Raw genomic sequence first — 22,678 nt, 5'->3', positions numbered from 1 at the left:
ATCGCATTGCAAGATCATGCATTAACATGGTACATCAAGAATTCTAATGATCATCCAAATGGAGGAATCATAGAAATCCAGATTGCACTGAATAGGGAATTTAGCAGGCCAAAGTTGGAGACACAATCAATCATCAGGTTAAAGGAGATCGCGATGCTCTTGGGCAAGAACCCCATGGATTTGGACCAAAGGCTAAAGAGTAGAATTCACGAAGCCAATATGACTTTGATGGATGGATAGCGCCACGCATGGTTTGTAGCGTCACTTACGCTGCACTTAAGCACGACACTGTCACAGCAAAAACATTCCACCCAGGCTGAAGCTTTGGAGATGGCAATAAGATTGCATGAGACCCCTATACAAGACCCTGGTTTGGGAGCCTAACAAATCCACATGAAACTACAAAATCTATGTCTAGAGATGTAGATTTTGAAAGAAGATAGGACACCTCGGACAGAGGCGCGCGAGGAGGTATGGTGCATAAAATGCAAAGGCCAAGGGCATGACAAGGACCATCGTCTAGTATTCGCAAATTACTTAGTAGGAGGAGGGCCAATGAAGTTAAGACCAAAGGTGCATGCAGGAACAAGCGTGACGCCTACATTATGGTGCATGATTCGTCAAATAGGAGGAAAACACACTACAGATAATTTTCATCTATTTCAGAAGTGTACACAGACATCCCAGCAATTGTTTTGTAATTTTTGCAGGTCGGTGGGCCATGATGAACACACCTGCAGAAGCTACGAACTAATGATGGATCAGACTCCTACCTACAAGGTGCAGATTGAAATGTGATCCCTTGACCCAAATGGAGGTATGGTGCATGCTAGATTTCAGGGGCGCGGTCTAGGTCGAGGTGGAATGGGACCAGGAAGGGGTCATAGATAGTTAATCTGTTATAATTGCGGAGGGCCTAGGCACTATGCCTGTGATTGTACAACCCGACAAGCACATCATGTTTGTATTGTACTAAGTTTGATCATGAGGCAGAAGACCGCCCTTCGCTAATAATGAGGCTACGCGAAAAAGGGGTACCCTAGCCCCCTCCAACTCAGAATTTGCAGATGATGAGTTCTGAGCCGTGCGAAGAAGACCCAAATGTAAACATGATGCTTAAGAGTGGTATGACCACGGGCGATGATAAAGGGAAGCAGCCAGAGGAAGGTGCGTGTGTTCACAAGGCTCCTATAAAGGAACCTGAATTTGATTTAGAACGCGCGAAGGAGACATTCATGGAAGCTAAGAAGAGCTTCACGGAGGCCTCCACTACAGGTAGTAAGGATCAACTAGAACTAGGGATGGATCCTTCAGTGCTCACTACCTTTCTAGAGACATGCATGAAATTGCTGCATGACAGCAAGGTAGTAAAAGGACTACAAGAACTTATCACTAGGTGTGTGGGGTTAGGAGAACTATGCATGGTCCGGAAACTTGGAAAACATGCATTGCGCCCTAGAAGGGAAATGAGGTTGACTACGCAAATCGGCGAGTATGAAATGGATCAGGTAATCCTAGATCTGGGATCAGACATGAATGTACTACCAAAAAAAACATGGGAACGCATGGGCAGATCCACACTACAATGGTCTCCTATTTAGTTATGAATGGCGAACCAACAGAAGATTTTTCCCATGGGAATATTGCAAGGGGTAATAGTAGATCTTGAAGGTGCGAGCATGTAGGAAAATTTTGAAGTGATAGAGATTATCGATGAGAGTAATCACTATCCCATGCTACTAGGAATAAATTGGGCCAGCGATATGAACAGAATCATAAATCGAAAGAAGCGCGAAATGATCTTTGAGAAAAAGTCACTACACGTAGTAGTACTGCTAGATCTAGCTAAAGGAGCTCGATACACTGAACTGGTGCGCGACGATGATAGTGATGATGATCTTGATTGTATTTACAAGGTAACTACACGAGAATAGGATTGGGTGAATCCAACTGTAAATGAAAGAATTTTGTGGGAGCGTGAAAGCTCTTGCACTTCAGCTTCAGACGAGGAAGTAGAGCAATGGCAGAATCGGCTGCACGAAGTAACAATGCTTAATTGCAACATGATGGTTAGATCACTACATTGTGTAACAATAGAGGCAAGGGAGCTGCCGACATATGATGGATTGACAGCGGTGGATGAATTTTTGAGCAAATTTGAAAGCGCAGTAGCAGAACAACAGTGGTTTGATGCTCTAAAGTGGGCACTGCACACGACGCCCGCATGATGGTGGGGTACGCATAAAGGAAGTTTCGAGGATTGGTGCGAATGCAGAAGGATGATGCACCTACACTTTGAAAAACCCCACCTCAGAACGCGAGCTAGTCAACAGGGGCGGAACAACTTGCGTGCCCACCTTTCTCGATGGATACAGACATATGTTGTACAGACCGCACAAGCACACACCATTCCCAGAATAGAGAATCAGAAAAAACCACAGCAGCAGGAAAGGCAATGCGTGCTACCAATTATCCATGGAGAGAAATTCGATAGGGTGTGCGAAGTACTAGACAAGGTTCACCAGGCGAGATGAACTGATTGGGACTTGTGCGTGCCAGTGGTTCGATGGGCCTATAGGACCATTTGCAAAACCCTAACCACAGAAATGATTCCAAAGGTGCGAAATAGAGTAGAGACCATAATTCATGAAGAGAATACAAAGAGGAATCTACACGTAATAGCTCCCATAGTTATGACAGTGTGCGAAGAACAGGACAAAGAAATCACACAGCTATGTGAGGTTGAACACATAAGGATTCAGGAGCCATTCACCGAGGGAACCTTAGACTTCGCGAACTCGAAAATGACTAGGTACGATTAAGGAAGAAAAGAATTTTTATGGATGCTAAGATCAGGAGGCTGGAAAACAAGATCACACAAGCATGTCTCGTCGATAAACCAAGGATGGCAAGGAAAGATGTGGATGATCATACCACAAGATTAGAAGATTGTCACCAAGAATTTATGACTCTGCTACCATGGCTACGACTTCCCCTCAACAACGCAGTAACCAGGGGAGCGCACTACATACGATAGAACTCACGCCACTGATTGTCATGAGGGAAATTGAGGAGTTTCCGCAGACTATACTGGAAGGAAAATTGAAGTCTCGCACAAGTGGTGTGACCACCTAACTAGCTGTAGGAAGCATAGCCTCAACACTCCAGGTAGTTGAAAGAGAGCATGGGACTATAAAAGAGTCTATTGGGAAGTTGCAAAATAAGGGAGATGCACACAAAATGAGCATGTCACATGGTTTGTTCCTGCGCAAGGGGGGCTAGGCTGTTGTACAGGTAGGATGGGAAGTGACTGTTGGTGTCATTGTTCATGACGGGATGTCCAATTCAAGGAAAAAGGGAGCGGGCGGTAGGCATTTAGGACATGAATTAAGGGCAAGATTTGGGATACTCTGTCGCCAAGGATGCATTAATGGCCTAGAATTGGGGGGAACGATTGAATTAGAAATCATAAGGCACTATAAAACTCCAAGGGCTAGTCACAGGACAACACTTGCTCACTTGAGATTTGAGCAGTTGATTAGAGCCTAGAGTGTTCAGTGCTGAGCAATATTCGAGCCGCAAAGTTCGTGAAAAACCACATACTGTTAAAACAAGATGACGACTACCAGGAGAGGTTTGGGCTTTGTAGAAAGAATCACTGACGAGGCCACACAAAACCCCACAGTACATGGTGTTCCCGAAGATGGTGGGGACATGCTAGAAATCTCGAAATCAGCTTGGATGGCAGGGCCAAAAAAAAATAAGCAGGCAGTGGAACCAATTTGCACGTCCCCGCGGAATCCGTGGTTTGGTAAGCTCTCAATAGAAGAAAATGGCAACACTATCACCATTGAGACAGATGATGAGGAGGAGGACCTACAGGCTCTCGTCGATGAGATAGAGGAAGCAGAGGACATGAAATAGGACATCTAGTTGGTGCACTCTGTAGTGAAATTGCCTGAATACGTCCCTCCATGAAAAAGGAAAACTAAGATACCGAAGGATCTAGATGCCACCAAGAGCGCACTCAAGACACTGCTCCTCCCTGATGGAATTGTGTTTGAGGGCTCACACTTGGGTCACGTGCCCACAATGAATTTTGAATATTGGGACCTCACGAATAGCGAGAAGTTCCCAAACTTAAAGACATAGAGCCTCATAAAGCAGAGCATGGTGGGGCTAGTCACAAAATTACAGCTGTGAAAATGGCTACGCGGTGTGGAGAAGGCCGGATTGCTCCATCTGCTATGGATTCCCCACTTTCACTGTTATGAAACCAGCTCAAGAAAAGATAGAAAAGATAGATCAATGCCTTAGAATTCAGCCTCTTCGAGGGGGCAACCTCCTTTACATTACATAAATGAACAATTCTTGGATGATACAAATGACAAAACCTCCTTTCTATATATAGGAGTCTGAGGAGTCACAATATAATCCAGCCGACCTAACAATAATAATATAAAGCCACAAAAATAACAATAGAGGGATTCTATGGGGCACAGAAATAACAATATGGGGGTAATAGGGGCACAACAATATAAATAAGGGGTATAACTACAATAGTAATGGGGTAATCACGAGTATTATATGGACCCAACATGCCCCTCTCCTTCAAAAAAGTGTTATCCTCAACGCTTGAGTAGTTCTGGATACTTCTGCATAAAATTCTCATCCTCCCATGTGGAATCTTCAGCGGATAAGTTCTTCCACTTGATAAGATACTCTAAAATTGATCGATTTCGTAGCTGTCAAGTTCTTGTTTCTGTGACTGCTTCCGGTTCCAATATAATTTTTCCTTCCTCGTCAAGTTCTAGCAATATTGTTTGAATTGGGAGCTTGTCACCTATAACCTTCTTTAAACATGAAACATGGAAAACTGGGTGCAATCGAGAACCTGCAGGAAGCTCCAATTTGTATGCCATAGTACCAATCTTTTTCAACACCTTGTACGGACCATAATACTTTGGTGATAATTTATTATCCTTCTTAGCTTGCTTTAGGGACATTTTCTCATATGGTTGTAGCCGTAGGAATACCCAATCACCTACATTAAAACTTCTTTCACTGCGATGTTGATCTGCATGTTGTTTCATTCTATTTTGTGCCAACACGAGGTTATCCTTTAAGAGTTGGAGGACTTGTTGTTGATGTTCGATGTGATGTTCCACTGCCTGAACCTTAGAATTTTCTCTTAAATATGATGCGATGGATGGTGGTTGATACCCATAAAGTGCCATAAATGGGGTCATTTTTGTTGCTGTATGGAAGGAAGTGTTATACCACCATTCAGCCAGAGGCAACCATTTGACCCATTGTGTCTGTTTATCAGATACAAATCAACGAAGATATCCTTCCAAACATTTGTTTACTATCTCAGTTTGCCCATCAGATTGAGGATGATAAGATGAGCTATGAGCTAACTGAGTACCAAGACAAGAAAATAATTCTGTCCAAAAATTTCCAGTGAAAATGGGATCTCTGTCACTTACAATAATCTTTGGGTTTCCATGTAGCTTTTGAACTGTTTCCATAAATGCAGTAGAAACTGTACTGGCTTTAAATGGATGTGATAATGCACAAAAGTGTGCATACTTGGTAAGTCTGTCAACTACCACCATGATGACACTCTTTCCCTCAGACTTGGGTAAACCTGTGATAAAATCCATTTAAACATCCTCCCAACGTTGGCTTGGAATGGGTAAAGGTTGTAATAGACCCGGTGTCTTAATTGTTTCAACTTTATTTTACTGGCAAACCAAACAGTCCGCCACAAACTTTTGAATATCTGATTTAAGGCCATCCCAAAAAAATTCCTTTTTAACCCTGTGGTATGTTTTTAAAAATCCTGAGTGCCCTCCTAAGGGAGAAGTGTGCAATTCCATAAGAATCTTTTGTTTTAGCTGGGAATTCTTACAGAGGTATAAGCGATCTTTGTACCATAACGAATCATTTTGCCAGCTAAATGTATCAGAAGTACTGGAATCTTGTTGTATCTTTCGAATAAGTGCCCACACTTCTTCGTCATTCTTCCATTCCTCCTTTGCTTCGTTTATCCAATCTGGTTGGATAATAGAAATGGCACACAACAATGCTTCCACATCCTCATCCTTTCTTGAGAGTGCATCTGCCACCACATTTTGCTTCCCTTTTTTGTAGATGATTTCAAAGTCATAACCCAACATCTTTTTGACCCACTTTTGTTGCTCTTCAGAGGATAATCTTTGTTCTAAAAAGTATTTAAGGCTATCATGATCCGTTTTTACCTTGAAGTGTCTTCCCATTAGGTAGGGTCACCATTTCTTAAGTGCACGGAGTATTGCCAACATTTTCTTCTCATAAATAGCTTTGCTTAAAAACTTTCCCTTGATTGGACGACTTTCAAAAGCAATGGGTCTTTCATCTTGCATTAGAATAACACCAATTCCATTTCCTGAAGCATCACATTCCACAATAAAGGTTTTTGTGAAGTCCGGTGTAGCTAAGATCGATGCTTGGCACATTGCCTCTTTAAGATGTTCAAAGGCCTTTGTTGCTTCCAGAGTCCATGAAAATGAATCTTTCTTCAATAATGTTGTTAGAGGTGTTGCTATTCTCCCATATTTCTTAACAAACTTGCGATAATACCGTGTCAAGCCAAGAAATCCTCGCAGATGCTTTATGGATGTGGGGATTTTCCATTCCTTAATGGCTTTAATTTTGCTAGGGTCTACCTTAACTCCTTCATGAGATACAATATGACCCAAATATTCCACCTCCTGGACTCCAAAGAAACATTTGGATCTTTTTGCATATAATTGTTTCTCCTCCAATAGTTGTAGCACCCTGTCAACATGTTCAACATGATCCTTCCAAGACTTGCTGTAGATTAGTATATCATCAAAAAATACTAACACAAATTCTCTAAGGAATGGTTTGAAAATTGAATTCATCAAACCTTGAAATGTTGAAGGTGCATTGGTAAGGCCAAAATGCATGACCAAAAATTCATAATGACCCTCATGAGTTCTAAATTCCATTTTCGGAATGTCTTCAATCTTCATTCTGATTTGATGATATCCCGAACGAAGATCCAACTTGGTGAAGTAAATTGATCAATGAAATTCATCCAGTAATTCATCTATAACAGGAATGGGGAACTTATCTTTAATAGTGAGCTTGTTGAGCTCCCTATAATCTGGACACATGCGCCATGATCCATCCTTCTTGTGCACCAATACTACTGGAGCTGAGAAAGAACTTTGACTCGGTTGAATTATACCAGCCTCTAGCATTTCTGCAACCATACGTTCAATTTCACTTTTCTGGACATAGGGATATCTGTACGGCCTGATGTTTGGAGGAACACTTCCTGGAATCATATGAATAGCATGATCATGATCATGCATAGGTGGGAGACCTTTTGGAGTCTCAAATACTTTGGAATGATTGTCCAAGACTTTTTGGAGATCTGGAGAAATAGATGATTCCAATGTGGAAGCATCTAGCGAACATAATTGTGCAATTACACCTCTTTGCTCCTTTTTTAGAAGCTTTGTCATGCCATTAGAGCTGATTATCTTTCCTGGTTTCCCTGCAATACCGCTTAATTCAACTTCCTTTCCTTCCGTAGAAAATTTGATGAAAAGTTCTTGAAAATTAAAAGCTATTGTACCCAAGGATTGTAGCCATTGGACTCCTAGTACAACATCAGCGCCTCCAATTGCAATGGAAAGCATTGGGCTAGTCAATACATATTCTCCCATGGATAGCTTGATATTATGGCACTTTCCAGAGCAATTTATTGTTCCTCCACTTGCAATCATCACTTGACACTCTGGTGCTGGATATAGGAAGCAATTCAATTCTTTTGCTACCCTACAATGAATAAAATTGTGGGTGCTTCCTGAATCAATCAACACTATTACCTTTTTCTTCTTGATTTGTCCTTCTATCTTGATGGTTTGAGGAGTGGTAATTCCCGCCAATGCATTACAAGATATGGTCGTATTTATTTTTTCTTCATCTAGGCTTTGTTCCTGGAGTATATCTTCTTCTTTTGACCTTTCTTGCTCCTTTTCTTCTTCCTCTTCAAAATCTATGTAGAATAATTTCTTCTCAGCACACTTATGACCTTTAGTGTATTTGCTATCACAACTGTAACAAAGCCCTTTTGCTCTTTTTTCTTCCAATTGTTGTGGTGTCAAGCTTATAGGTTGTGGAAGACTAGGGGCAACAACACTTCTGTCTTTATAGTTGTGAGTGGTATGCTTCCTGGTTGCCATAATTTTGCTTTCCATTTTTCTAGCTAACCTTAATGCCTTCTCTAATGAATCAGGTTCCCAAAGGCAAACATCATGTTGGATATTATCCTTTAAAGACCCTATGAACATGTCAATCCTATGCTCCTCTGGAATATCTTTTACCCTTATTTTCAATTTTTGGAACTCCTCAATGTGCTCCATTCCTGAACCCTTTTGTTTGAGACTTATCAATTAGCTAAAAGAAGTGTTGCTTTTTGTATCTTCATATTGTGCTATCAATTCTTCCGTAAAAATTGCCCAAGTGATAAATTGTTTACGAGAGCAAAGCCATTGATACCATACAAACTGATTTGGTTCCAAATATACAGTTGCCATACGTACCTTTTGTGCGTTTTGTACATTATTGAGATCGAAGAATTGCTCCATCTGTAATATCCATGTGGCGGGATCCTTGCCATCAAACTTCCTCATATCAATTTTTGGAATATGGTGATTCTTCGATCCAACATTAGCATCTATGGAATCATGATCAACATTTATTTTGTTCTCATCATGGGTTTCCTTTACTACCTTTTCACCATTAGTGACCCTTTCTTGTAGCAACTTCTTCAATTCTTCCATCTCTGTCTTCAAATCTATCTTCAAATCTGCCATGTCTCTCTTCAAATCTGTCTTCGAATCATCCATATTAGCTTCCATGCCCTTTATCTTAGATTCCACGCCATTTATCTTAGATTCCACGCTACTTATCTTAGCTTCTGTTAGCTTTTGTGATTGTGACATTTGTTGCACTTGTTCTTGTAATTTTGATATATCATGTAGCATTTCTTCCTCTTCTTCATGAGTCATGCTAGAGCTTACAGGTTCCTTACTAGGTGTTTGCATTTTCTTTCCTCGGGGCATCAGTTACCGATAATAATGCTTTACTATGTCCTTTGAATTCCGTTAAACCAAGCTTACACAAAAATTTAAAAAAAAACTACACACCTTTTTTTCACTTTATAGAAGCCTGATATTGAATCTAATGTATCTCTGTAATTTTGGATCATCCAGTTTTGAAATTGCTACCTGTAGTAGCCTTTTGCATCCTCTTTCCAATGCCACAAGTCTGAGCCAAATTGGATTCTCCAAGGAAGCGTTATGTGAAATCTCCCACAGTGACTTTCTTTTAGACCTGTTCAGTAGAGCAAACTTGTACGACGTGCCACGAGTCACTGTTTCAACCTTTGAATATGAAACACACACACAAGAAGCTACAGTCCATCCTCTTTCTGTACCTTCTTATTAAATTTCAATCCAATCCCCAGAGAGAACGTTATGACGATTTTCCCCAGGTCACCTGTTTTGAATGTAATTCAGGAGTCTGCAAAAAGACCAACTTCCTCAGATCATATCTCTGCAAATATCACGCGAAAAGCTCTAAAATTCGGACCCAAGGTTCAGTGTGATTTCTTCTCAAATGGGTTTTTTTTTCGGCTTCTGAAACGTCACAGAAAAAAGGTATAGCGAAAATGCCACGATGACCTGTTTGGAGCAGCGAAATCCTAGAATCCAAAGCTCTGATACCAAATGTTATGAAACCAGCACAAGAAAAGATAGAAAAGATAGATCAACGCCTTAGAATTCAACCTCTTCGAGGGGGCAACCTCCTTTACATTACATAAATGAACAATTCTTGGATGATACAAATGACAAAACCTCCTTTCTATATATAGGAGTCTAAGGAGTCACAATATAATCCAACCGACCTAACAATAATAATATAAAGCCACAAAAATAACAATAGAGGGATTCTATGGGGCACAGAAATAACAATATGGGGTAATAGGGGCACAAAAATATAAATAAGGGGTATAAATACAATAGTAATGGGGTAATCACTAGTATTATAGGGACCCAACATTCAGCATGCGCCCATCACTATTTTCGTCATCAGGCAGCTGTTGGGCCTGGTGCACAATGGGAACTTATGGCTGGAGGAGCCTATTCCCATCATGGTGGATCTCATCCATAGAATTTGTCAGCTTCCCTATAAGGGAAAGGACCCCACAACGATAGTAGGAAAAAGCAGCGATTTGGCTCTTGCAGAAGCCATGAAGAAGAAATACAAGCTCCAGAAGAAAAAGAGGGGTTACACAATCAACAACATCAAAGATAAGGGGGTGCGCGTAGCCACCCAACTCCTGGCCGGGAAGGTAATGAGAAAATGCCACGGTGATGAAGTACCAGTGCCGGTAGTTGCATTGGCTGAACAATGCATAGAGGGGGTCCAATTCAACTCGGCCAAGTTCCTCTGTGAGGAATTCTTGACTAACTCCAAGGAAGCCCAGGAGTAGGGTAAGACCTCCCACTACCCGTGGTTGCTCTTGTCCATTCTACTGTTAGAGGGAGAACTGCCAGAGGACAGTCAGTTCCCAAGCATTGAACAAGACTTACCAGAGGTTGCAAAATACGCGTCACTCTGGGCTACCAAGGATGCGAAGCTGATTTGCAAAACAAAGATCTTATGGGTGCTCATGGAGGCGAGCGTTCGGATGTGGATTAATAGGAGTCCATGCCTGTCCCCCACAGTTTACAACAACCTATGGAGCTTTTCATACTTCAAGGCATACATGCACAACATCCACATCAAGGCGCGCAAGGATCCGGCACAGCAGTGGACCAAGCTCCCCTTCATCACCATTGATGATGCAATTTTTTCAATGTCAGAATCATGACTTCTCGAGTGGCACACATTGTATTTGGCGGAGCTGGATAGGATAGCTGCCCATAGAAGAAATGATGAGGTCGAAAAGAGGCACAATGAAAAAGTGGTAGCAAAGGTAAGGGCATTCCACGAGGTGGCAAAGGCAGCCGCAGAGTAGGCAAAGGCCGTCGAAGTAGCAGCCGCAGCGCAGACAACAGGGGCCCCAACAATGCAGCAAGAGGAGGGCCAAGAATTGTCTATAGGACAGGAGGCAAAGGACACAGACCTTGTAGACGAAGGCGTGGACCAGGTTACAACTTCTACCCAACTGAAAAGACTGCATGTCACAGAGAGATTGGGTCCACGGAAAAAGGTAAAGGCCTCCAAATTGATCTTTAACATAATCACGTTAACAGAAGGTGACCTCTGTGACATCAGGGACACGATTCGCCAAGTCACCAAGGAAGCGTTCCAAGAAGCCATGACAGAGTAGCAAATTGTGTTAGGGGAACTAAGGGTAGAACTACAGGAACTAAAGGTGCAGCCCCCACAGGAAGGAACCGTAGGCACCTACGGTGTAGTAAGCACATCAGCAATGGAGTAGTTGCTACGCGCAAAAATGGCCAACACCATAGTAGTACCAGAAGGGGCACTAGCAGCAGAGAATGAAAACAACAGAGTCATGGTTGGTAGGATCAAGGGACTTGGCCTTAATTTCGCTGCTCTTCTGCGTGACACACTGTACCAATTGCAGGATGGCGTAACAGCAGAGCTCCATGCTAGGGAGGGCCGCATGATTCAGGTGATGAGTGAGAAAAAGATCAACATCGAACAGCTCAGCCTGTAGCATGACGAACTGATGTCACAAAACCAGCAGATAGTGCAGACAGTTGATGAATCGTGCCCCGGCGAGTCCCAGAATTGTCCATCGCCGCAGACTTACTAACAGAAATGCGGATAAACTGTTTGGCAAGTGGAGTCCAAAACGCGTGCGAGGAAACAACATGAGTGCAGCTGGAGCTGAACCTCCATATTGCCAAGCTACGGTTGAAGGCATAGCCTTCAACTCCTCCGGAAGTTAGAGAGCAGCGTGCTAACACTATTCAAACAAGACTGGAAGAAATTGGACAGATAGTGTAGGACTATACCGGTATGTTGGACCAATCCTTTAGAGTCCTCGCATCCTTGCAGGAGGACCCCAACATACAGTGCCTGGAAATAGAGGCATGCGAGCTTTAAGAGCAGTACAACAATGTAAGGGGAATGACATAGACAGTCGTCCTCACTCAACAGCTTGCTAAGATGCAACAAGCAAGGGCACTGAAAGAGCAGGTGGATGCAGCAAGATAGAAAGAGGCACTTCTCAAAGCGTGCGTCCAGCCATGGATTGATGAGGCCTTCATCATTACGACCGATATCAAGTGCAAGCTTGTACAGATGCAGGGGCTTTACGTGCTAAGGCAGGGATTTGATCCCCATAAAGAAGCATCGAAAGAGCACATGCAGCAGGTCCAGCAAACTGCAGAACAGTGCGCCACAAACCTTCGAGCAGTACGGGACTAATTGGAGGGACTCCGTGCCAAGATAACTGTGCCAACTAATCGACTCGGGGACGAGTCACGATGAATGTGTTGGGGGCATGTTGGGAATGCAATCCCCCCACAACATGTTTTGGGGTTCAAAGCCCAAGTTTTGGTCAAATGTATTGTAAGGCTCCGCGAATTGAGGGTGCGGAGTATGAAGTATAGGTTGATCCATAGTTCTATCTACCCTAAGTATTATAATGTAATGTAATGTCATGTCGGCCTACCCATGGTCCGTGAACCATGGGATTGTATAAACAGAGCAAGGCTCTAAGTTGTAAAGAGAGGGAATTGGAGAGAGGAATACGAATGGTGCGAGCATAGAGTAAGGGTCTAAGTGTATTGGGTCATAGTAGTAGGAAGAGGCTCTGCAGCTGAGTGTGCAGAGGCCTAGTAGAGTCCGCAGCTAAGTGTGTGGACCCCTGCAGCTGAGTGTGCAAGGTGGTGTCGAGTCTGTAATCTTGAACGAAGAACAATAAAGAGAAGTTGATTCCAATTTCTGTGCATCTGTTTATGTATTGCCTTCTTTACATTTATATTGTTTTCTTTATCGCATGAACTTATATGATTACTGGATATACTATTAATTATCACTAGTCTTGCACAGATAAGTTAGGTAATCAGGTAATAATAGATTAAATAGCAAGGAACTTGGTTATAATATGGATCGCGTCTCGAGTAGGGCTGCACGAAGGCAGCATCACAGGTCGCGAGGGACTAATAGGTGCGTGTAGTGACGTGCATGCAGGGTCAAATCGTAGACCGCCAGAAGCTCATCAGACATCCCTAGGGTGTCAAAACCTAGTTCTAGCACCCTCCCATACTACTTTGGGTGAGACCACAGTGTGTGCTCTGCGGACTGTTGCCGAAAGGGCCATTAGTACCGGGATTTGCTTGGCTAAATCACCTCTAAACCTGGTTCACGCCCATACAAGCCAACATCAACATCCAAAATTTAGACACCAAGGACAATCCAAGATCTGTCATCTTTTGGAAACCATTGATCCAAATGTATTCCACTATTTTTACTTATAAAGAGTTCATTAATTCATCTATTCATCCAGTTATAAACATGCTAGCCAATAGCTATCAACCCGGGATAAGTGAGGATATTAAGAGAGTTTCACAGTTGACTAAGAATAGTAGAGTGAGAGACTGGTATCTATGCCAGGACCATATAGGAATTAGAATATATGGATGCCAACTCACTCCATACAAGCTGCTAAAATACCTCCCCATGAGGATATTTGGATTAGAGTATTTTAGGCAAATCATAAACTCTGATGAAGTTAATTTCCTGTCAACTAAGAAGAAAACCCGGTTTAAAATCAAAAACCAATTGGGCCCTTTTATTTGTAATAATAGGGAAGTTGGGAAAGAGGCGGCGAAAATCTTATAGGAAATGAACTTCAAGAGCAGTTTTATGTGGCAGTATGACCCTATTGTAGTCATAAACAAACTAAGGATCAAATTCAAATTGAGTCCTTTCATACATCACCCCAGGCCAGATATTGAGAGATATGCTAACCAGTCAGAATGGTTGGAGAATACTTTGATTGATGTGGAAAATTAGATTGATACTAGTTCCTTTCTGTAGGTTCCAGCCCTACAAGAACAAATGAGTATTACTCCAATTTTATAGACTCCATCCAATGAAGACAGAAATGTAAAAAGAACCAGGGAAGAAGGTTCTAGCTGAGTGATGGACACTACAAATGACAGGTTTGAGATTAGTTACAGGAAGAGGCCAAAGCTTAATCCTGTAACTAAGCAAGAAGACACCATTGAGACAGTAGAAATCACTGACACTGACACAATGGTGGGAAAGAGAAAAGGTCCAACAATTTCAGAAGAAACTCACCAGCCTTCTACCTCAAACACTCAACTTATTAAAAACAACTTAGCATTGAAGTATCTTCATACAGCAAGCCTGTGGATAAAGAGGAAGATATAAAAGAAAAGTACAAGGAAATCAAGTTGAGGAATGAGGCATTAAACACTGAAACATATGCCCAGTACTTCAAGCAAACACCTTCCAATCAAAATAGATTAATCTCAACCGTTGACATTAAGATTGGTAAGATGCAAATGAATTTTATGCGACCTACAGTCCAGCAACCCAGATCATCAGCAGACTATAGGAAAACAGATTTTGAAGTTTTGGTTAGGGATTTTCACCCTGTTGACCAAATTGAGTTCCATAAACAGGCCAGTGAGATGATTTATTCCACAATGACCAATAAAGCAATGACTATGCACAAACTTCAAAGCTCACTGGATAACATCACAACATAGTTAAAATTAGAAAAGGAATCCTCACAGGCCAAGGACACCAAAATCAAGTCACTGGAAGACTTGGTGATTGAAATTCGGTATAATCCCCGTTATGTCAAGGCAGTAGAAAAAATGATAAAGAAGAAGAATGAGGATAGTTCTGCTTTGAAGAAACAATTAAAGTTACCTCATTTAGAACATCCATAGACCAAGGAGGTATTAGAAAGCCAAACCTAGCATGAGGAAATGATGGATCTCATTCTCTAATTAGGTGATCAATTGAAAGAAATGGAGAAGGAATTGGACAGTTTGATACAGTTGAAACAGGCCAACCTAGATATAGCCACTTCCACTGCTATTCCCACAATAACTATAGCAGTTCCATCAACCTTAGCATCTTCACTGGCCCCAATAGCTCCACTAGCTACAACACTCCCAACTGCAATAGTATCTATAGAGCAACATTTTCAACAATAGCAGGAGCTCAGCTAAGTGATGAGGCAAGTAAACTGGTCAAAGCTATGGAGAAAATGCCCATTCAGACCACTAAAATATATAAACTCAAAGAGAAGATACCAAGTGTAGAGGATGAGAAGTAACTGGCCCAAATAATGCACAAGAATGAAGTTCAGAAATCAAACAAGTTAACTGAAAGAATGAAGAATTTGGAGAAAGAGTTGACATTGAAGGAGCCACTTGCCCAAGCTAAAGAACAACTATGGGCCAATATCATGGACTCTGCCAATGATATTTGGCCATCTATACAAGTCATCCTTGAACAAAATCATTTAGTCAAAGAGGCTACTAAAGCAATTTAGAGAGTTAAGGTCGAACTTGGAGACATGCAAGAGGAAGCCACCAGAATAATCCAATTCCTTAAATCTAAAAATAAGTATGAATTGCAGGAGCTAGACATAGCTAATAGAACTGGCACTATACTAGAGGTGAAGAAAGTGCTCACCAAGAGGAACTTAATGATGAGCCTTGAGGACAAATGCCAAACCATGGATCTGGCTATAGGCAGGATCATGGTTTAGTTTGATGCTTGATCTGCCAAATCCCTTGGTAATAAATGATAGGTTAATGCCACAAGAAGACTATAACAGGAAAATCAGAAAGGAGGCAAGAGATCAAGCCAATCATTCTTCTATGAAATGGATGCCTACAGGAAACTTTCTGTACCGAACTTTTTAGAACATGTTTTACCTCCAGCATGAGGTAAAACACCTTTTTGTAAACAAGCCCACCTTTGCAAATTACAGAGAAGTAGATGAAGTCTACAGAAGAATGGTAAATATTAAATTACCCGATGCAGAGACTTGGGAGAAATTAAATGACTTACTGTAAAAATACAAAGTAAAAGTGAAAACAGAGTAGTAAAAACAAAGCAGAAGGCTAGCTCAGATGAAAGAGTATCAGGTGAAAGGGTATCAGTCAAAAGACAAAGTAAAAGAACAGTCAGCATGGAAGATCAACAAAAAGGGAGAAAAAATGGCAAAAGATCAAAGCATAAGACAATAGAACCTAATAAATAGGGACATATTGCAACAGTTGAATATATGTCTCTATCTTCTTGCATGAAGATATTTCTTTTTGCTAGATTAATTCTCAAAACAATTTGGGATATTTTGTAATAAAGTTTTTGTATAAATACTTCATAATTCGAAGTACAAAATGTGGATTGCTTGACATTTCTATAGTTGTATTGATCTGAAACCTAAAAGTTATTTGTACCATTTTTTCAAGTCAGCAGACTGGACTGAGTAATAAATACATTGCATTAGAGGATTCATGTGTTGGGCCAGTTCAGTTAAGTATTTTCTTTTGTCAAATTGCTATTTTCTTAAGTTTTTCGTAAACTTGCATGTTATCTAAATTGAATGAATTAACTAGAATTATATTACAGAATTTATTTAAGTACACTTTGTCTTGAACAGTTAATCATTTTAATGTTTTCTTCTGATATCCAAAGTAGGGAATCCTTCATTGCTCCGTAGTTTCTTTTGAACCCTACCATTTCCCTCATTATCCAGTTTGAGGAACCCTTAATTTCTCCTTGACCCCGATAGAAAACCACTTCACCATCCAGCCTAAAATATCTGAATTTACTCAGCTACCTTGTCCTGTAAACACTAATTTTAGAACTTGATCCAGTCCTATTTTCTTGAAACTTGACCCCATAGCCCAATGGTAAAATACATCCCTCTATCTCTTTCAGTCAGTGATTCCACCACCACATCAAAATCAAAACCCAATCAGAGCTTAAACGACTATCGTAAAATCAATTAACTAAACAAAGTTAAACCATAAAGAGAGAGCCCTCTCTGAGTATTAGGCAGGCTAGATCCTAATCTCAAAAGTAGGTTTATGCTTACCTCTATTATTTATTTCACAACAACTTTAGAGAAATTTTTGAGTGATAACATGAGTAAAGAGAGAAAACAGTCTCCATTTTTTCTTTATCCTTTTGCAGCTTGACCTATGCTTTTTTTACTTTCTTTCGTTCATCTTTGTAATTAGCGAAAGTATCATCCTCTGTGACTGTGAGTGCCTCAAATTTCTTTCGTAATTCCTAGTGTACTCATAAGGGCACTACTTCCTCTTTATGTCGATTCAATTCCTATTGAGTCTTGGCTAGTTCATTATGAAATTCCCTTATGATCACTTCTCTTAATAGGGGAATGTAGTTAGGAATCTCCTCTTTCTGGACCTCATCATCATGTGTTGCCATTGGGTCAATCTAAATAGCAGCCTCAGCCATTTCTCGGGTCATATAACAATCAGCTTGGGTGTTTTCTTTAGTACCAGCTTGAACAACAAATTCAGCTGTTCCTTGGGTCATATCGTAGTATTCCTGAATATTCTGTACAAAAATTTTTTGGACAACAACATCAATAGCGGGGAAGTCCATTTTGGTTTCCCGTGGGAAAACATAAGGATCTTTTGTTTGCATTTCTCTATTTTCTAAATGACATTTTTCTGTTTGGGTTTCTTTTGGATAAACCAAAAGGGTCTTGGTCTGGGTTTCAATATCTTCCCTAGCGTAGTGTTGTGTTTGGGTCCCTATGGTCTTTGATTCTGTTTTCAATTTCCTAACCCTGACTACTTCCTTCAACCACTCTCTCAGCTACTTAACTATTTTCTTTTGCTTCTTGTACTTTTTAAGAAACTTCCTAAATATGTCCTTGTATGGTTTTTTTGCTGTGAGGTCTTTGACCAGTGCTGGTATAACTGTATTTACTTCAGGTTCAGGTTCAGGTGGAATTATGTCAATATCAAGATGGGGTTCTAATGGAACCGTGTCTCCTGATGGATTCTCACCTTCCAGGTCTCTTTCTTCATGAGCTTCCCTCTTAGGAGACTCCAATGGAATGGTGTCTCCTGAGAAATAATCATTTTTAGGGTCTTATTCTAGATGGACCTCATCCTCTAGGGACTTCATAAAAATAGTTCCCCCTGGTTGATTTTCACCCTCCAGGATTTCTTCTGTAGGTTTTTCCTTAGCCAGGGATTCCAGTGGATCAGTAGCTTCTACTTGATTTCCCTCCCTAATGGTTTCCTCTGCATGTGCTTTTTCTTCAATGGGATTCTCCATAGAAGGAATGGGTTCCCTCTGTCCTTCCAAATTATCAATAAATGGCAGGGTTTCATCATGACCAGGTCTACCAGTAGGGGCAGACTGGTTGGGGGCATAATTTTTCTCTTCATAATTCCCAGGTAGCTCCCTTCCTTCACCGAATGTCCCCATATTCTACAGTACTCGGGAAACCTCTTCCCCATAGTCTTACAAATAATCATCTTGTGGACTTGGAGGGGGCATGTGAGACAACCCTGCCTCATCTATTTGAATCGGGGTGTGTCGCTGTGACTTTCTCCTTGCAGAGCATCTTCTTATTACTGGGACCGAGGTCAAAAAGGGATTCTTCCTTTTTTGTATCCTTTTAGGACCTGTCACTCTTCGTCCCTATTGTTTAGTTGTTCGGTTTTCTATAGATGGGTTCAAAATAGGATTTACAAGATTATCCCAGGTTAGTTATTGCTAGGCCAGTACATGAATGACGATTAATTTGATAAGCCCATGATGGCTGATGATTGTATGTAGGTCCTTTGCCTTTCTGACCCAACGAGCAACGTCATGAAATACAAAATTTAAATAAAATGACAAGTTCACTATAATTTTCTGTTTCAAAATAGCTAGCAGTTTAAGTTGATGAGGTTTTACCATGTCTTGTCATCCGTCGCACGTGATATACCTCTGCACAATGGTTTCCAATTCCTATCATGGTTGTCTTAAAGCTATAGTGTCCTGAAATATTGTGACTGCATCCTGCAAAAGAACAAGCTTTTCTGTCCATATCGTTCCTTCTGTTGGAATTCCAGAGACTTTAGTTATGACTGCTTTGGAGACCGTTATGTTCCTTCCTTTCACCGTGTTGTAGCCATTCTCTGAATTCTGTAGGAATTCAAGTGTCATTTCCTCATGAAATCCTTGTAATTTGGTCAAGTATTGTGGCTAGACAGCGTGCTCAAGTATCGCACAAGCCTGGTCTGATACCATGAGTACTATGGGTTCACTTCGAATGGCTTTTCCTCCCATGGCTAGTTCACTTGCATTCACTTCTCTCACACTTTCACCGTTTGGATCAGCACCTGAGAACATTGAAGCTATTGGCAAAGTAATGACATTGTTTTGAGAGTTAATATCAAAGGAAATTATGTTATTTGTCTCATCAAAAATATTTGCCGTAGGATCATAATCAATGTGCATGTTATCCATAATGGTTGCCTTCTTTCCTCCAATCAGAAATGGTTTGATAATTATTACACACATGCATTCATCATGCAGTCCTTTAACCAAAAATTAGTTTAATAATCATCACACAAACTATCCATAAATTGCCACACATGATGTTCATACACATACCATCCCCCTCCAATCAAGAAAGGGCATCCACACCCACCAAACATGGGAAAATAGGAGAAAGCGTTGATAAATCATAAATGTAGGCGACCAATCAATAAAAGCGGTGTAAAATACGATAACGATAGTCAAAGTAGTACACATCAAAATATTTGAAATGCGCGTAAAATAAAATAGAGATCTAGATCATTATGTAAATAGATATTTACCTTAGGTGGAAAAGTGATAAACGCATGACCGGTGATAAATATTAATGACTGTCAGTAAATTGATTGGACAATAATGATATAATGCATATAAGATATAGGCTACCATGCATGTTGGCTAATTAAATTAGAACTGTTGTTCAAATGGAAAATTTTCCTCTAGAAACGAATCCATAGGTGGCAATAGGATAAAGAGTATTTGACAGCGTAACATAGTACTTCAATACCACAAGTAGAGCCACTACTGCCAGCAAGTGTTCATAGCCTCGACAGGGTTGCTTTTTAACCCCAAAAATGAGCTAGAGTCCTCCTTTTAGTGTTTGGATGATCCTCTTTTTCTTGCTATAAAGAGATCACTATGTTGGCATGGTAACGAAATAATCATAGTTCCATTCACCACGATACAAAAAAATGATCAGGCTAGCTCATGATGAGACCCCTTGTCCTTTTGACAGTTTTAATTGTCAATAAGGTCATTACCTTGGTGTGATGGCCATAATGGAATGTCACCTATTACATCCTCATGATCATGGTAGGTTCGCTCATACTGAGAACCCCTATCCTCTTTAAGACAATGTTTGTTGCATTTTCATATTTTGATCCTTTTATTGTAAAGAGAGGGAGGCTCATTTACTCCTTAAGAGTTAGGGATGGCCTAAGAAGTAAAAAAAATGCCAATGAAAGTTATGCGTTTACCCCCATATCATCATATCAAATGGATTTATCCATTTGTAAGTGTGAAAGATAAACCAGCATGGTATTAAGATGATAAATCATTTTATGATGTGTCTAAAGAGAAGGTATTCAACCAGTCATTATAGAGATTCACCATGTCAGATTTTGAATAAACATGACCATCAAAAGGTTTCATGAACCATAATGGTATTAACGTTACTTTTTTTCTTTATCTTAGGCACAAATCCAACCAGATGGTTTTTATTCAAATCATAGAAGAGAAAGAAAATGGCAAAAAGAATGACCAACGATGAAACAAAAAAATAAATCACAGCTATTCATTCTACCGAATAGTGGTTATTCAATCGATTGAACAACAATTGTTCAATTGATTGAATAACAAACACACAAAAGCAAAATCAGGGTTGTTCAATTGATTGAACAACAATCGTTCAATCGGTTGAACAAAAAATATACGAAAAAGAGTTTGGTGATGTTCAATGGATTGAACATCAATCATTCAATTGATTGAACATCAAACACACAAAAGCAAAATCGAGGTTGTTCAATTGATTGAACAACAATCGTTCAATCGATTGAACAACAAAAGTACGAAAAAGACTTCAGTGTTGTTCAATGGATTGAACAGCAATCGTTCAATCGATTGAACAACAAACACACAAAAGAAAAATAGAGGCTCTTCAATTGATTGAACAACAATCGTTCAATCGATTGAATAGCAACAACATGAAAAAGACTTCAATGTTGTACAATGGATTGAACATCAATTGTTCAATCAATTGAACAGAAAACACACAAAAAGATATTCGTGTTGTTCAATTGATTGAACAGCAATCGTTCAATCAATTGAACAACAAAAAACACAAAAAGTGTTGTTCAATTGATTGAACAACAATCATTCAAATGATTGAACAACAAAACATGTAAAAAGTGTTGTTCAATTTATTGAACAAAAATCGTCCAAACGATTGAACAACAAACATGCAAAAAGTGTTGTTCAATTGATTGAACAACAATTGTTCAATCAATTGAACAACAAAACACGCAAAAAGAGTTGTTCAATTGATTGAACAACAAAACAGACAAAAAGTGTTGTTCAATTGATTGAACAGCTATCATTCAAATGATTGAATAACAAAACACGCAAAAAGTGGTGTTCAATTAATTGAACAACAATTGTTCAAATGATTGAATAGTAAAACACACAAAAGGTGTTGTTCAATGGATTGAAAAGCAATCGTTCAATCGATTGAACAAAAAAACACACAAAAAACTATTGTTCAATTGATTGAACATCAAAACACATAAAAAGTGTTGTTCAGTTGATTGAACATCAATCATTCAATTGATTGAACAACAATTACTAAACGCACCCAAAAAGCAAGATAAATCTTCATATTTACATGGTGATGCCTAACTAGATTGCAACTAGCCGTAAAAGAATATATACTTTATTTACAGCTCAGGAAAGATACATTTTTATGAGAGAAAAGTTATCGGGTCATCAGTCCCTACAACTATACTTTTCATAGTGGGTTCATCATGTACCTATTGAAAAAAAGACTCTTTGGTGAGTGGTTTGTGATAAAGATGCACTTGATGCCCATTCACCTTGAAAGAATGGCCAAACCTGTCAATGGTAGTCAGAGTGAAAGTACCATTGTTATGTACTTCTTGAATTTCATAAGGGCCAAGCCACCTTGTATGTAACTTGCCCGAAAAGTATGGGAATCTAGAGTCATAGAGGAGTGCCCAACAGGGAAAATTTTAAGGACCCCCCCTAAATTTATAAATATAATAAATGGGCGAATCTCCATGGTATATAGGAAAAATGGAAGACGATTTTATCAATAATATAATATGTATATATAATTTTTTGGCGAATCTCTCACCAGGCATGGCGAATATTTTACTCAATTATAAAATCTTGTAAGATCTTGGCGAGTCTTTCACTAAATAATAAAACTTTGTAAAGTTCTAGTGAATCTTAGCATAGGCTACATGCTGGTTTAATTCCCCCATTTAAATAGGCTACATTCCAGGTGAATACCATGGGTCAATACCATGTGCCA

The sequence above is a fragment of the Pinus tabuliformis genome, chromosome 5_2, assembly GCF_031772625.1.
Source record: "Pinus tabuliformis cultivar Carrire ecotype Pingquan chromosome 5_2, CPIR1, whole genome shotgun sequence".
NCBI lineage: Eukaryota > Viridiplantae > Streptophyta > Pinopsida > Pinales > Pinaceae > Pinus > Pinus tabuliformis.
This window is presented reverse-complemented; position numbering follows the sequence as displayed.